Source organism: Chamaea fasciata, unplaced genomic scaffold (genome assembly GCF_029207755.1).
Source record: "Chamaea fasciata isolate MVZ Bird 193981 ecotype frontalis unplaced genomic scaffold, bChaFas1.0.hap1 SCAF_8, whole genome shotgun sequence".
Taxonomy (NCBI): domain Eukaryota; kingdom Metazoa; phylum Chordata; class Aves; order Passeriformes; family Sylviidae; genus Chamaea; species Chamaea fasciata.
In genome coordinates, this window is record NW_027094093.1 from 16,889,141 (window position 1) to 16,905,857 (window position 16,717).

Here is a 16,717-nt window from a genome sequence, read left to right on the forward strand (position 1 = left end):
ATCTGTACTTACGAAAAATGCTTTCAGCAAGTAGATTTTATGCAACCCTTCCCTTCCCTTCCCTTCCCTTCCCTTCCCTTCCCTTCCCTTCCCTTCCCTTCCCTTCCCTTCCCTTCCCTTCCCTTCCCTTCCCTTCCCTTCCCTTCCCTTCCCTTCCCTTCCCTTCCCTTCCCTTCCCTTCCCTTCCCTTCCCTTCCCTTCCCTTCCCTTCCCTTCCCTTCCCTTCCCTTCCCTTCCCTTCCCTTCCCTTCCCTTCCCTTCCCTTCCCTTCCCTTCCCTTCCCTTCCCTTCCCTTCCCTTCCCTTCCCTTCCCTTCCCTTCCCTTCCCTTCCCTTCCCTTCCCTTCCCTTCCCTTCCCTTCTCCCTGTGCCAATGGGTCAAGTTTTGAGTAGAAAATTTAGAGATTCAGAACTGAAATATCTTACAGCCAAAAGAGGTTATTAAAGACCCCAACTGAAGTTTTCAGTCTGTTCACTACAAAAATTAGTCAAATACTATATTCAAGTATTAACTCTGTGACCTGAGAGGATGATGCTGGCGCTGTTGTTCTCTTGTACTCCTAAACATCTGTTGAATGTCAGCTGACTAGTGTGTAAAGTACTCTGGGTACATATGTATGAGCAAGTGTCATCTGTGAACTAGTAAGGACTATCTGGACAAAAACTGTTGGTTTTTTAGGGAAAATGGAACATGTTAAGCCCTGTCTTCCATGGCCTAAACCTGAATCCCAGAATAACCTTTTAAGCTGTTTTCAAGATGAATTATGCTTTGGCATTCTTAACTAGTGTCATTGATAATAATCTTCTCCCAGAGCTCATGCTGTGCTGATTGTGATTCTGATAGAACATTTATGTATTTACATAATAAATCTATTTGAAGTAATTTTTAAATTTGTCAAAAGTCAGTACAATTAATTTTCATCCTCTGAAGTCTTAAAATTAAATCTGTGATTAACCTTTTATCACCTAAATATATTGACTGATAGTCATGCTTGCTAAAAATGGAATTTATGCTTCTGAATGCTAGTCTATTTTGACAATCTTACACCAATGTTTTGATTCCCTTTCTTAGTGTTGTTTGTCATGTCTTTCCCTTTTAGGACTCCATTTGCTGTATCTTCACAGATGTTAGAAACAGACAAGACCAGTAAGTATAGTCAAACTTCTCTCACTTTATTTCATAGGCTTTTGACAATGTGTTCGACTGTTTTCTGAGATCTCTGGGGAGACATTTGTGATTTGCCAAAAGTCTTGGTACATTTGAGTTATCTGTGTCCAGGGGCAGAAGGAAAAAGGTTTTGGATTTAACCATAAGTCTTGTAAGGAGATACTTTCAATGCTTTTAGTTAAGACATGTTTTAAAAATGTTTAAATGGATGACTTCATGCTTCATTTTATGGCATTCCTGGAATACTGTTACAAATACAATAAATGTTCATTTAATCATGAATACTGTGCTAGTTGTCATTTGTGAAAGAGTGCGATAAAGTCCTCACAAATTCTAAATGGCCTATTTTATATAGAATACAATATCCTTGAGCTATAACAGTGATGTTCACGTTAAACTCAAGGATTTAAGTTTTAAATTGAAGGGTCTTTCTCTTATTTCTCCCTGCACATGACTTCCCGTAGAAGTTAATCTCTAAATGCACTGAGTATTCCTATTTTATAACATATTTTATAGAGAAGATAATTGCGCTTGTGCTGCTCTTTGGTCCAATTCTGTTAAGTTTATTCTAGAAATCTGTCACCTATAAAAGCTAACAAGGATATCCACATCTAAATAGTTTTGCTGTGGCGCTACTGCCTAAACGTAGGAAGGGAAGCAGATATGATCCATAGTTTATGCATACTCTTTGTGATATTTATAATTTTAAGTAAGATACTTACATGTGTTCACCAAAATATGACTCCTCATCACAGTCTTCTAAGCTAAGCCTGTAATATATGTGATGATGGTAATTTAAAAATAAAACATAGAGTGGAAAAAGAACATGATAAACTCATGTCATCTTACTCTTTATGGCTGTAGTAAATGTCATACCTTAGGCTAGACTGAAAACGTTTTGAGTTTCACATGCAAAAGTCTATTTTAAAATGAGTCAGTCAACAGGCTTTTCCTTACTCATTACCATTTAGCCTAAAGATCTTAGGAATCTGGTTTTGTTTCATTATCAATTTAATTCTGAGAAAATCACTGTCCTTATGTAGTACTAAAATCATAATTTCCCTTCAGTTTGTAACTGGGACAAAAGGAAATTATCTACCAATTCTATGAAATTAGTTCTGTGCCTGGATCTTCCATCCCCTGTGTGATGCTTTGACCTGGAAATTATTATAACAGATACTCCACAAAGAGTCTCAGAAAGGCGCAAAAAAAGATTGTTTATATTGAAATCAAGCAATCAGCTAGATAGTTTAGTTGTCTTTATTTGAGAGCAGTAAATCTTTTTAGCAACTGGAATAAACAGTAATAACTAGGAAGGCATTTAGGGAATTGCACAAAGGGTGTGTGGTTTAGACCTTTTCTGGAACGCAGGCTGCAGTTTAGCTGTCGAGTCACTATCATTCTCCTCAAAGGTGAAATGATTTAGAGGCCTAGAGAAACTTAATTTTTCTTGATCACCATGTGCAACCTGGAATTTTAATGGCAGGCATAATTAATTCTTCTGATGTTAATCATCAGGGCTGGGCTCCACAATTATCAGCCTAGTGCAGCTGGGGCATGGTGCAGACATGAAAAATTAGGAAAATGAATCAGTAATAGGGTGGCAGATTTAATCTGCATCATGAAAACAAAGTTAAAAAGAGGGAGATCGAGAGAATTTCAGCTGAAGCTTTTGTGCCAATGAGCACTGACAGAACTGAAAAATGTTGCCGATGTCCAAAGTGATTGGTAATTACCAAGCCATTGAATTTTTTATTGTCAATTTATCATTGCGCCAGAGGTTAAATTTAACATCTTCTTCTAAAGCCATCACTCTAGGAGGAAGGCAAGCTTTGCATCACGTGGACCAGGAGTCAGTGAAAGGTTAATCAGGTATTCCTTTAGTTTGTGTGTGCTTCCAAATCAGTCTTTCTTTTTGTGTCCTTTATGCTGCATATACACCGTGGGGTATTTTCTAATTTATATCACCTGTACATTTCAGAAGAATATTAGATTGCATTCCTCAGCACAGTATCATCTGCCTTGCTGTGTATTTATAATGTTGTATTTTCATACTTCCCCAGGCAAATTTTACACACATTTCAGTATGTATATGGAAATGTTATATATACAAACTATGATACAAGGCAGGCATTTCCCAAACAAGGAAAATTATAATCTTACTGTCTGAAAGGACTGCAGGAAATAAAAAAATCCAATATAATTTTTTTTTTTTGCTATTTATTTATTGAATTATCAACTGTGTTATTTGGTTTGCACTTGATTTTTGCTTTGTTCTGAAGCCATGTTTTTTGAGAATGATCCAGTTTAAGATCAGGGAATGTTTGGAATGCTAAAAACTGCTTTTGGGCTGAAGGACTGTGAGGGGAAGGCTGTTTGCATTTTGCATCTTGTATGATTCTGAGTATACAGTTTTGGCACTTAGCAAGTAAAAATAAGTCTCAATTCATAAAGGAAGCTCATGTTTTTCCTTTGAATCTTCCCCCCTCAGGAATATTTGGTAAATGGTAGGGTCTTTTTTGATGCAAAATCCCTAACAGACTGAGAAAAAGACAGGATTGAAACATCCTTTTAGTAGAAATATGTGACAGAAATATACATTCATGTGTTAGGGACTAAACTGAGCCCTGAAGTGAAAATCTGTTCAATAAAATAATAGGATTTCTGCTTCTCTGTTTATAGGTTCAGATCTGCCCTGAAAATTCCAGGTACATATTCTTATACTTCTTGCTATGTAGGTGTCTTTTAATACAATGTTAAATACAACTTCTGTCTACCTAAATTCTGCTCAGTAATCTCACTTCTATTTTCTATATTCTTTCTTTCTTTTTTTTTTTTTTTTTTTTTTTTTTTTTTTTTTTTTTGCATTGCGTGTTTATTATAGATTCCAGACTGTGCTCTGATTAAAGGAATTGTATGCATTTTCTATAAATTAAAAATGGAAATGGCCTTTAGGGGAGACTCAGTAGAGGAATCAATGCATGCATTAATTACTGCAATTCATTACCCAAATAAACACAAGACTCAGCCTTTTGCTGGATACAAATTTAGGGACATACGATGTTTACAAGAGACAAAGGCTTGTGATCCTGCTCATGTTAATCTACAGATCAAAGTATGTGAGCCCATTCCTAGTGGAGGCTCCTTTGGGGATAGCATAGCTGGGATCAATCCCCCCATGCAGGCAGTGAATTATTGCTGCTGAATACAAAAGCTGCTCACGTGACATCACTATTCCCTAACAACAGGGATACTTGCTCCAGATAGTGCTTTAAAAGAGCATATTTTTCTTGATACCTCAATTTTCTATAATTAAACTCAAATAATAATGCAATAGCTGTACAATGACCGCTGATTCACTTCATTAAGAGAAATATTCTGCAGTTCCTAGCAAAACTCAGTCATTTGGAAGAAAACCTGAAAATATAATCTTTAGCTTCCCAGAGGCTTTCTAGAACATAATCAGAGGGTTAGAAGATATATAACAATTAAAATTATACAGAAAAAAAAATCAGTTATTTGTTGAAAAGCTTTCCTATTCTTCTGAATTAGTATCCTTTCTTTTCCTTAAGTAGAGACTAGAAGAATATTGGAATAATGCAATTTTTCTAACAGCATCTGGATGCATTTCTTCATCATATTTTATAGATGGAGAATAAATTACAGGATGAAGGCTTCTGTTCAAACCAGGACACAGAGCGTGATGTGAATCTCAGTGCATTTTCCCTGCCATCGTGGGTGCAAGTTCACCCCCATCTCAGCAGCTCACAGCAGAACACCAGCCTTTTCCTTCTTTCCTGTTGGAACATTCAGCTATTTTAATGGGATTCTGACCAAAACTGCAACTAATTAAGAATCAATTCAGGACCATTAGTAAGTGGGACCAAGGTAGCCAGCGCTGCATATTTCAAAAGAGTTCACTTTAATGAGAGGAGTTCTTGGACAGGGGAAGAAAAACCCCACAAGCAGATTAAAGATAGTGTAGGGATCTTCTCCAGTTAAACTAAACAACTAATGCTGCACAGAAAGATGCTGAACTTGTAGTCCTCTCTAATTGATCTACTTACTGTTCCTTAGGAAACTCAAAACATTAATGAATGCAGGTATTAAGTGTGCATTAGTCATTTCAATAGCTATTTATAAACATTAGCAATTGTTACATTTCACAGGCTTTCTTCATCAGAGAAACATATGTTATCTTTTTTTCAGACATATAAACCTTAGAACTGTCAAACCATTTTTTCTTCTTTGGGCTTTGTACTTCTGCGACATCTGTTTATCTGCACTGCATTGCCTGCAGATGGGATTTTTAAAATTTGTTAAAGGGGTTGGGATGCCATATTTTTGACAGCTGTAGTTTTGCCTCACCACATAGCAAAACTTCACTAAAAATGCAGGGCTTTGAGGGAATGATTCCATTGTCATTATTTCATTAGTTGTATCAATTTTTCCCCCTTATCTTTTGCTATTGTGAGTTATGCTGATGAACTGGTAGCATGTAAATGTAATCATTTTATGAGAAATAGAAAAAGCAATATATGGCTGATTGATCTGAATTATTAGAGCAAATGCATGCAACAATATTGATATAATCTAATATAAAAGAATTAAAATCACTCTGCAGTAAATTGAAAGCACAAAGCTGAATATATTATGTAATAATCCTAAACCTCACACTGACCTCAGCTCATGAGAAACTGCTTGGGCAAGGTTTCTGGTTTGACACAAAATGAACAGAGAGACAAACCTGTGAGATTAAATCTGTATGTTTGAGAAAATGTGTGAAGAGCTGTTTATAATCCCGGCACAGGAACATGAATGGAGACCTACTGCAACATCTTTGTAGTTGATACATATTTTAGATATTTTAGAAAGTTAATAATTTACACAGGAATTTCTAGGAACCTTCATTATTTTAAAATAAATTTAGCCACAGAGGAGAGAATGTGATAGAACACCCTTCCAGTATGCTTGTTTGGAAGATGATCATCTTGGCTATTTAATTTTTTGTTTTCTATTTTATTTTGTAATTTGTATTTCTAAATAAACAGTGTGCAACATTCTCTTGCATTAAATATCAATAAGAAAAATCAAAAAGAGGCAAATAAATTTTGAAGTATTTATCTTTGTAGGAGGTGTGGGCCCTAGTCAGAAGCAGAAGGGTCTCCCTGTTAATGGCATTTTTCCCTAGTCCTTGTTCTGGATACAGGTACACTTAATCCAGAGACTGTACACCTTGGAAGTCCTGGTTTTATAAGCTATATATTTATAAACAAGCCTCTTTGGCTTCTGTCAGAAAGGAAACAGGATTTCTGTTTGTAATGGCACGTAACAGTGTGAACAACAGAGGAAAATAATTTGGGGAGAGAGGAAAAAGGCTACTTTAAGGAGGCTGGAAACAGATCGTGATTGTCTGTCAAACGTGCTTTTTAAAAAAATACTTCGTTTTGAATCTTACTTGGATATTGCCTTATTAGTAACCTCAGGTATATGTTGACATTTAACAGGGAAAATGACTGACAGATCAACATCTGTGAACTCCTTTGCTTTTAATAAAAGAAGCAAACGAGTAATTTCTGCTCTTTCTATTCTGTGGGTTGTGTGCTAAGATCTGAGAAGGATAAAAATACAGAGTCCTCCCACTCTCTGGTCAAAGCTTTTGGTTTTTACAAAATAAATGGAGTGGAACAAAATGTCACTTGATTGTATAGAAGGATGTTTGGAATGGGGACAGGCCAGGAGAGACGTGACTAATATTTTCATACCAGTGGAGGTCAACAGACCCAGGCATCAACCCTCAGTCAAGCAAGCCTCAGAACAACTCCCAGATACTAGAAAAACTATTTCAGATTACATATGCAGCGACTCCACATCTCATGGGAAAAAACTTCTAATGACCTGACCTGTGCCAAAAGACACAAGCAATATCCTCCTTTTTTCTTCAGTTGTAAGACTTAATCTGAACATTTTTCTATTTTACAATCAATTAGAAAAGCAAAACCTATTTGCTTGAGCTGAAAGTGGTGGAGCACTTTTATCGCTTCCACCTTCCGGTCTTTATTTTTGCACATGTATAAGCTGTGAGGATCTCCTTATGCTGACTTATGGTCAGCCTGTTTAGCATAACAATATAACTGCAGAACTATCAGTACCGCCAAGTTCAAGCCTCCTTCCCAGTTTGTAGGTGATGTACTTTAGATTTTGGTTAAATATGTGTTCTTTATACAGCTTCAGTTTCTGACATCTTCCTGACTATTCAATTCCCTCTGTGAAAGCAATGAACCTCAAATCATGGTGTGTGGGGGGTGTATTGTGTTTGGGTTTGAGGTTTTTTTGGTTTTGTGTTGCTTTTTAGATGCAGGCAATTATTGTACAGTATTATCTCACAGGGGCTTAGTAAAAAGGATGATACGCTACTGAATATGATACCTCAGGTAAGTAATGTGTCTTGTTCACCAATATTTCTGATACTATGGAAACAGAGTAAGTTTGAATTGCCATTATTTTTATTTTTACTTCCTGGCAGGCATTTACTGTATGCTTTCCCATGCAGTTTGCCAGTAACTTTTTTGCATGACTGCCAACAATATGAAGACTCCAAGTGTACAATTACTTTTGCCTTCCTTTTAGAAATTCATGAAATACATTTCACATCCTTGCAAGGAAGATCTATCTCTAATCAGGGATTGGAGGAGGTGAATACAGTGGGAAATGCAGTTGTTTTCCTTCCTCTTGTCAGATGTGTAGCATTCCTTTATTGGTTCTCCTCCATGATGCATTCCCAGAGGACAACTCCCCTGTCTCTGTTGCAGGAAGGGAGAATTTCTCCCTCAGGGATGAAGAAGCCAAGAGTGGTCAGAAGAGAATCCAGGCAATGACTTCACTGACAGGGCCAAGTTCTACATCGCCTGAGCCAGGAAAGCACAGCAGGGAGTAACAAGTCCTATTGATAGAACAGTGGTGACTGAGGCAAAAGCAAAGAAACAAGTCAAGCTGAAAGTCAGTCTGGGAAACTGAAGCAACAATTCAGGTGTAAATCTAGGAAAAAGAACACACAGTGTACCTCATGCAAGGAGTGGGTACCTGGACCTGAACTTAAATGAGGCTCCTGAACCTGTGAAAAGGCCCTAGATAAGGCAAATAAAGTCTGTTAATGCACTGAAAGCTGAGACAGAGCTTTATAGTTTACAGTTCAGTCTGCATTTGCTCTGCTTCATCCAACAATTGAAATCTTTCTTCCTTTGTCACCAAAATTTACCTTACACTATGTCTCTGGACCTCCCTGTTTGTCCTCTACTCCTCAGCTCTGCCATTCTTCACTGGTCTAAGACTTTTAATACAAAGTGACAGCAAGAACAGTAAAACCTTGTTATAATGTCACTTGAGGTTTGAATAGAAAACAACATTTATTTTAAAAATTCCATGACCTCGTAGCAATTTTTGCTGTTGGCACTGTGCTGCATACCGTGGCTACTTGGAACTTCATAGCCTCAGCAAAGATATTTCAAGTTCTCAAACCAAGGAGTGGTTTCTCAAGAAAGACCAGAGCACTTCTTGTGTTTGCTGAAGGAATGATGTTTGCAACACACTGCTGAGCCTGCTTGATACTCTCCAATAGAAGGCAGGAGTCTACATGCACTCAAAATTATTTTAAAAAATCATAGCCATAGAGGAGAACAAAGAAAGAAGAACAGACAAAAAGTAGGTATGTTAAAATTAATTTGAAATTATTGTTGCTAATAAAGCAGCCTGCTGGCTCTCCTGCTTTGTTGAATAGAAAGCAAGGCCACAGAGAACTGAGGGGAAAGAGAAGAACAGTGATATAAGAAAAAGGCTCATTATAGGCAAGGAGAAATATTATTAGGAATTGAACTGGGCAATGGCAAGGATTGCATATTAGCCCATGTTTTGCTAGTGCTGACTCAGTGTTCAAAACAAGGCTTTGCTGTTTTTTATAGAGACACCACTAATAGAGTGGTTTTTACAATACAATATATAACTAAGTAGGTTAATTTATGAGATAAATATACAACTTGACTTTAAAACTTTAGCGTTTTAACTCTATAGTGCTATAGAAAAGAAAAATCTTTGAATTGGGAAAAAACCAAACAAAACACAACCTAAAATTCTGTCATCTCCTCCCCTGGCCCCAACTCAGCACTAGCTTCCTGAGGAAATGCAGTCAAGGACAGCCCAGATTAATTCTATAACTTCTGTTCCAGTGGCACAGCAAACCTGGCTTTTTGAATTTACTTTCTTCTTAGAAAAGGAAACTACATCCTTTAGGGTTTTTTTAATTAATTCTAGTTAATTAACTAGTGTTGTACCATCTCACTAACTGTCTTTTTTTCCATGTGGGGAAAGTCTGCCTCATTTACAGCTGTTGAAACAGCTTAGCTCCCACCTCTACAAAAAATAATCAAGAAGTACATGAGGTACAATGGGCTAGGAGATATTATAATGTACATCCTAAATGAGTTTCTCTGTTTCTCTTGGGAAAAAAAATCCAAGGTTAGATGTACTTGAGTAAACTTCTAGGATGAGGATTAGTTGTGTAATTGCAAAACCTTTGGACTTCATCATGATTTCAGAGGTTTGGAAGTGTGGACAGTATGTACATGACCAAACCACAAAGTTTTCCACTGGGAATCAGCTGTCAGTAGTCCCTGCAAGCCACCAACATCAGGTGAATGGAATAGGACATCTATAGGAAAAATAATAATAATGGCAGGTGCAGATCTGACCATACAAGAGGCAGAGGGTTGTTGAGACAAACCATGCCTCGCATTGGTATGTCCAGCTGATCACTGCTAGTAGGAAGAACACAAGGAAAACTGGCACTTGAGTTAAGCAAAGGCATTATAACTAGTCACTCATTAGAAACTCTGAATATCTGTAAACCTTATCTGTTTTGTGTTCATAACTTGTTTCTGGCACCAAGCCTCACTGAAGTGATTCATTTACCTACGGAAGCTTCTCTTGTCAAACTAATTTTCTAGGTTGGAATATGGCAAATATAAAGTCTTCAAATGGCAGTAATTTTGATCCCAACATAAAAACTGTGTAAATGAAGATCCTTTTATTTTGATCAAACTATGTCATCACTGCACCTGTTCTAAGAATATGAAGCTCTATGGGATGTGTGCAGAAATCTGTTTGTAAAAACCACAATGCACAACTAGGAACTGAAAACTGAGTGCAGTGGCCATTTAAACTACACACACCTTTTAGTGAGAATGAGATCTGTTTGTATGATTGATGGTTTATGTTTGTTAACTTCCTTCAGGTAAAACATTTGCTTCAGGCAGAATTTCTGCAGAAACATTAGGACAGCCTTAGAAGGGAATTTGATTTTTGAATAATTTCTTTCTTTCTTTCTTTCTTTCTTTCTTTCTTTCTTTCTTTCTTTCTTTCTTTCTTTCTTTCTTTCTTTCTTTCTTTCTTTCTTTCTTTCTTTCTTTCTTTCTTTCTTTCTTTCTTTCTTTCTTTCTTTCTTTCTTTCTTTCTTTCTTTCTTTCTTTCTTTCTTTCTTTCTTTCTTTCTTTCTTTCTTTCTTTCTTTCTTCTCTCTCTCTTTCTCTTTTTCTCTCTTTTTCTCTTTCTCTTTCTCTCTTTCTTTGAGGGAAGTAAAATGGGTCCAAAGAGCAGTAGTGTATAAAGACCAAGCCAAGCTGAATATTATCTCTCACCAGTGATACACAAGTGTTAGTCAAATGGAGAGATGACAGTGAAATAAGGAAACAATTAAACTTCAATAAAACAAAATAAGGGATAACATTCCAGTCAGATCTAATCACATTATGTATAGCATAACTTTCAATTGAAAGTCCATAAAACCCAACCACACCTCAGCCAGTTTGTCTGGCATCCGTCCTGTATAATAAGCCAGAGGTTCCTCGTGGCACAACTCCAAGTTAGTCTGAAACCATGTCTGCAGTGGGGATGGCACTGAGCCACGGTTCCAAAGTGGAATAATTTTTCTGGTGGGAAAGGTCAGGCAGTACAGAGCCAGGAGGAATGAGTTTCCCTTTTTCAGCTTTTTCTCCATTCTTAATCCTTCAAATATATTTCTTTTAATAGTAAAATTCATTCTAAAATGGAAAACCTAACATTAAAGCAATGTTAAAGATCTATTTAGACTGATAGGCATCAGGAAATCCAGAACCCAGGCAAACTAGGTTGTATCCTGATAAAACTTGAAAAGAATTTTTAAATTGCTGGTTACCTTTCCTCGGTCCTGTAACTCTCTTCCCCACCAAGTTTTTTAAACTCTTACCTAACACTGAGACAAAGAAGAGAATGTAGTGGAGTCTCATCCCCATGTTCTGTATTTGATATGTGCAAATATATGCATGAATATAGTTTTAATTTGAATTTATCTTCCATTTAAAATAATAATGTTATTCATAATGCATAAATGGATTCCATATGCTATCAGACAAATCATTTCTAATTTTCTTTATGGAAGCACATATGGGAACTGTATCCACCCAGGGTCAAATCCTGGCTCCATTGAAGTCAATGGCAAATTTCCCACTAATTTTGCAAGGGCCAAGATTTCACCCTTGATGTTCCGCCACCCTAACAATACAAAGAGCCAATGCAGTTCTCTCTTATCATATGGCAGATAAGTTTGAACAAGAACTGAGTTTTCACTGAATTAATGTAATCCACTCCTCTGCATTTTCTAGCTTGCATCAAATCCTTTGCTTGGGCTGAGCGGGATACAGATTTATAGATATAGTAGCCACACAGCTGTCTGTAAATGTTATCAGTGCCAGCTATTTCAGAGACTTTGCAAAGTCACTGGGAAATGACGCAGGATCAAACATTCACTGGTGAGGAAGGGCAATAGGGAGCTTTCCTGTGGTTGGAAGCGTTTCTTTTGGAACTGGGTCTGTGGCATCTTTTGACAGTTTATGGGTCATGATTGCATCTGGTCTAACAGAAAATGATTTTTTGCCACATTGCTCATTCTCTGTGGCCCTGCCTGTAATTTACCGGATGTGTAGAAAGTGGATTTCAAGCACTTTAATTCTTCTTCCAATCTGAGTTTTTTCCCCAGAGGACCTAACTTACTTCTCAATAATGCAACAGGAAATGCCCCCCTGGAGGCTAAAATGGTGTCCACTGTGGGATGGAGGCATGCCCAGTCATTTGTCATCAGTGCAAATGCTTGGATTCATGGCTAACATTGTGCAAAGAGTCCATGCTGCTTGAGAGAACGTATCTCTTGTGGCTCATGTGGAGTGAAGATAGAATTCTTGTACTTTGGTTGCACTCAGTGAGAACCAGAAGTTCAAATTCTTTTTAATTTCTGTGTTGGATTTACAGCATTACAGCGTTCCATCTGCCACCTAGATAAGGGATGCACATTGAGAGAAACTTCTGTGAAACTGTTGTGTCTTGAGGTAGATGAAACTTTGTATCATCTGTTCTAGAGGTGAGTGGCTGATTTCCAGGCTAGATTCAAATTCAAGCACCCTTAAATTCACACCAGTTAAGCTTCTGAAATCTTTTTGCTTATTAAGTGCAAACCCTTCATTTTCTTGCCCGAGCCAGGCTGGACATCAGTAGGAATTTTTTCACTGAAAGGGCTGTCAGGCACTGGAACAGGCTGCCCAGGGAGGTGGTGAGGTCACCATCCCTGAAAGTGTTCAAGAAATGACTGGACATGGCACTTTGTGCTGTAGTTGACAAGGTGGTGTTTGGTCAAGGGTTGGACTTGATGATCTTAGTGGTCTTTTCCAACCTTAATTTTGATGATTCTGTGAGGTAGCTGACATTCTGGCTCACAGAACAAATGGAAATATTTTACATAGCATATACACATTTAAAAATGTTCACCAAGTAAAAATAAACATCAGTTTGAAATGAAAACCAGAAATTTCCAGTTAGAGAAACAAAAGACATTTCTGGACTTTTTGTTCCCTTTTTTGACCGTAAATATTTGTCTGGCTCAACTAAGAATCTTGAAGAATCATGGTTAAATTGTAATCTTGACAAATCAATTTATTATTTGAATTTATGAAAACATGTTACTCAGCCTAATTAGTTGTTAAGATACATTGTTTTGGAGTCATTTCACTAGGAAAAAAAAATCCTCATTAAGCAAATCAGCTGAGTTCTTGCCTGGTGCAAATATCAGCATCATCTACCAGTGGTGCTGGCAAGACCTGTGGGGTCACCACCACCACATCACTGTCTGCTGAAGCAGACGCATTGCATGTGTAAGGACCATGAGATTAGGTATCATGTAGTATGCGAGAAGGTGGACTAAAGAGCTGGAACAATAAATTATATTAATAACTTGAATTTTAGCTAATTTATCTCTGCAAGGTATTATTCCATTTTATTTTGTCTGCATTTTTATTTTCAGCTCTAAGACATGACAAAATGTGAATTATGATCTATTCATTCATACCCAGTTTCAACAAAGCTGGGTGTGAATTAATACTCCATAATTCACATAGTGGAGTGTCTTATTACAATTATAAAATTTTATTAGAAAATGTTTTTTAATATTTATACTGTTAATTAAATGATGATGAGTCTCATAAATTCTGAACAATGAATTAGGTTGTATTAGTCACTATTCAGATTTCATCTGTTAGCCAATCAAGGTACACAGACTTCTCTATTATTTAATGTATTGTATAATAATGTTGAGGTATGAGAGTTTTCTTTAGAATGTGGAATTTCTTATTAAAATGGATTTATCAGAAAATTTTCATTACTAATCTCAAAACATAAGGGTCAGTATAGGAATACTGTTTCCCTTTACAGATGTTAATTCACTGAATATAGCAAAGAGCATTTAATTCTTCATTTGAAATGCAAGTAAACCATAAACCTTGGGCAATTAAGCAGTGTTGGTTTTGAGGGCAGCAGGAGTCTCTCCTGTCTGCTGAGTCTCCTAAAGCATTTAATCTTTTGAATTTTGGATCTAGCTCTGCATTTCATGTCCTCATTGTGAAAGTCTCATTCCAGATCTGCTTGTGAAAGCACTTAAACAAGTGCTCAAAGTTGAACATATGCTTCCATGTGTCCTAAATTAAACTGAGATCTGCAGTACTCCCAGGTATATAGAAATTGAAGATGAGGTGCATAGTAGAAATTGCAGTTCAAGATAGATGTGGATTACATTACATTACTAGGATAAATACATCCCAATTCTGGTCATTACCCTTGAAATCAGAACCATGCCATCTACATAAATGATATGGAAGAATGCTGCAGCAAGAGTTAGATAAAAAAGGTGACATGTTCAGTAAAAAAAGTGACTACCTTTGATTATAAAATAATGTGTAATATAAACAATGAGAAATAATTTAAATATATTCTGTCTTTTAAGCATTTTTTTAGACTCTTATATATTTTTCTTAGTGGCTTATTTTGAGAATTTCCATTTGAATTTGATTGTACAATGCAATGCCCAAATGTAATTTAATGCCCATAGAAGCTAAATTACTTTGAGTTAGGTAAAGTGAAGACCTGCAGAGATACACCAATAATTCACCTCCTCCCCAGCTTTTGACATCCTTTTGATTACAGATGGCATAAGGGTTTAATCCCAGGCAGAGATTCGCTGTGCAAGGATTCAGGGCTGAGTTGTTTAAAGCAAGGATAATGTGTGGCAGCATTCTTCCCCCTCAGGTGTTGCTGTTGTGAGAGTGCAGCCGCACTTGCCTACTGCTGCTTTATTAATAATGGAACACTCACAGAAATTCCATGCAAAATTGATTTTTGAACAGTATGTAAGAATCTAATATGAAGTCTTAAAATGTCATTGAAAAATTTGTTTGTAATTTACTTTGTCGCTAAGAACTTACTGCCCCACTATAAACAATTTTACTGTATTTCTCCCCATTAAACAACAATTTTTTTGCATATTTGTTCAGCCTTCTTGCTGTGATATGCCACTGTGAGCTGATAGATAGATATTTAAATCCATATGTGGGCTCTGTTTCTTTTGTTTCTTACTCAAATAACAAGTGGATATATAATTTTCATCACAGCGCAGGTGAATGGTGTTAATGGTTCATTATCTAACACAGAATGTTCACTGATGAATGGCAAATCTACTGTTTGGAGAAGAGTGAACAGGCTTCTGTGGCTGCAAAAATGGTTTGGTTTTTTTTAGCTCTGAAAAAAAAGACTGTCAAGTACAGAGCAAAGATTCCTGGGGTTGAGGCCCAGGACAGGGGAGTGGGAGAGCTTCATTTACATTGTTTTGGTTTTAGAGCTTTCTTTGGGACTTGAAGTATTTTACTTGATTTAACCTCCCATTCACTGACCAAAATTTTGTCAATATAATTGCAAGTGTAACTTTACATCCAACTCTTAATGTGGCCACTGATTGATCATAAGCATGTACAAATAAACCATAGAAACTTTTAGCAGTTTTAAAGGCTGAAGATACTTTTCTGACTCATTTCTTTATCTCAAAAATTGACCTGAAATATGTTCACAGTTCACACAAACTCCACAAGTACTCTGTAAGTGTGTGGCGTTGTTATTTTCAGTACAGACAGTTGAAGCTTGGGATAAATGTCATTTCACATGCTAACAAAACTTGGGGGTGCCTTGATAGTCAGAGGTTTTGGCTCTGTATTTTCTACAAACAGCTATGCCACGCAGATCTGTTTCTTGAGTTTCTGTGACAGAACAAGATTTGCTTGTAAAACACAAAAATTAGCCATCAGAGTGTGTTGCTTCCCCTGCATTTTTATGGAGACCCTTCCTGTCAGCCAGAGAAAGCTCTTAACATTTCACACTTGTCCCCATTCCTTTACTAGTATAATCCATGTAAAAAGGTACAATGCTGCATTCAATCTCAGGAGATGTGAATTCCACTTGAATGTCTCCCACAGTCTTTTTGGACCTGGGAAATTCACCCTCCTATGCCCACTTCTTACCTGTATGTTTGGGATAGTATTTATTTGCCTTAATTGCCTAACTAGACCATGAGCCTTAGGAATCCAAGCTGTATGTAGAGAGTAGCCTGTAATCCTTATTTTAATAGACACTTTTAACATCTCCTGTACGTAAAATTATGTAACAGAAGTGCAAAGCTTTTGTGGAAATGATGGATTCTTTCCTGTCTTTTATGAACAGTCTCCTAAGAAACTTATGGAAGATATGAGGGGCAAATATGGTGATACTATGGAGCTCCACTACAAAACCTTGAAAACACAGTGTACAGTTGAGACTTACTGGCGGTATTTTTGCTTTTGGACTCTGCCCATGAAACCAGTAGCTGCTTTTGAGAAAAGTAGTACTAAAAAGTGCTTAGAAGGGAGAACTGTATGAATCTGCCTTGTGTGCATACTGTTTCAAGAGTAGGAACAAAAGACTGAACCTTGGCAGGATAAATATAGGCTATGGCTTGCCTTACGCATGTCTTGGCTTCCTGCACTAAAGGAAATAATTTGGTAAAATTAGGCAGACTTATTTTGTTTCCTGCAATATTTGAAGAGCAAGAAAAACTCTTAATGTTTGTCTAATCTTTCAAAAACTATATTGGGCTTTGACTGTTTAGGGAAATTTTT

The 16,717-nt window shown here is 36.8% G+C and overlaps 1 long non-coding RNA gene across 1 annotated transcript; it reads left to right on the forward strand.

Annotated features, from left to right (window-relative positions):
- Positions 1-2,723: 2,723 nt before the first annotated feature.
- Positions 2,724-6,230, forward strand: LOC136292967 (uncharacterized). Its single transcript, XR_010722027.1, has 4 exons — positions 2,724-2,895; positions 2,974-3,039; positions 3,850-3,875; positions 4,816-6,230. It is a non-coding gene; the product is annotated as an uncharacterized lncRNA (long non-coding RNA).
- Positions 6,231-16,717: the final 10,487 nt, after the last annotated feature.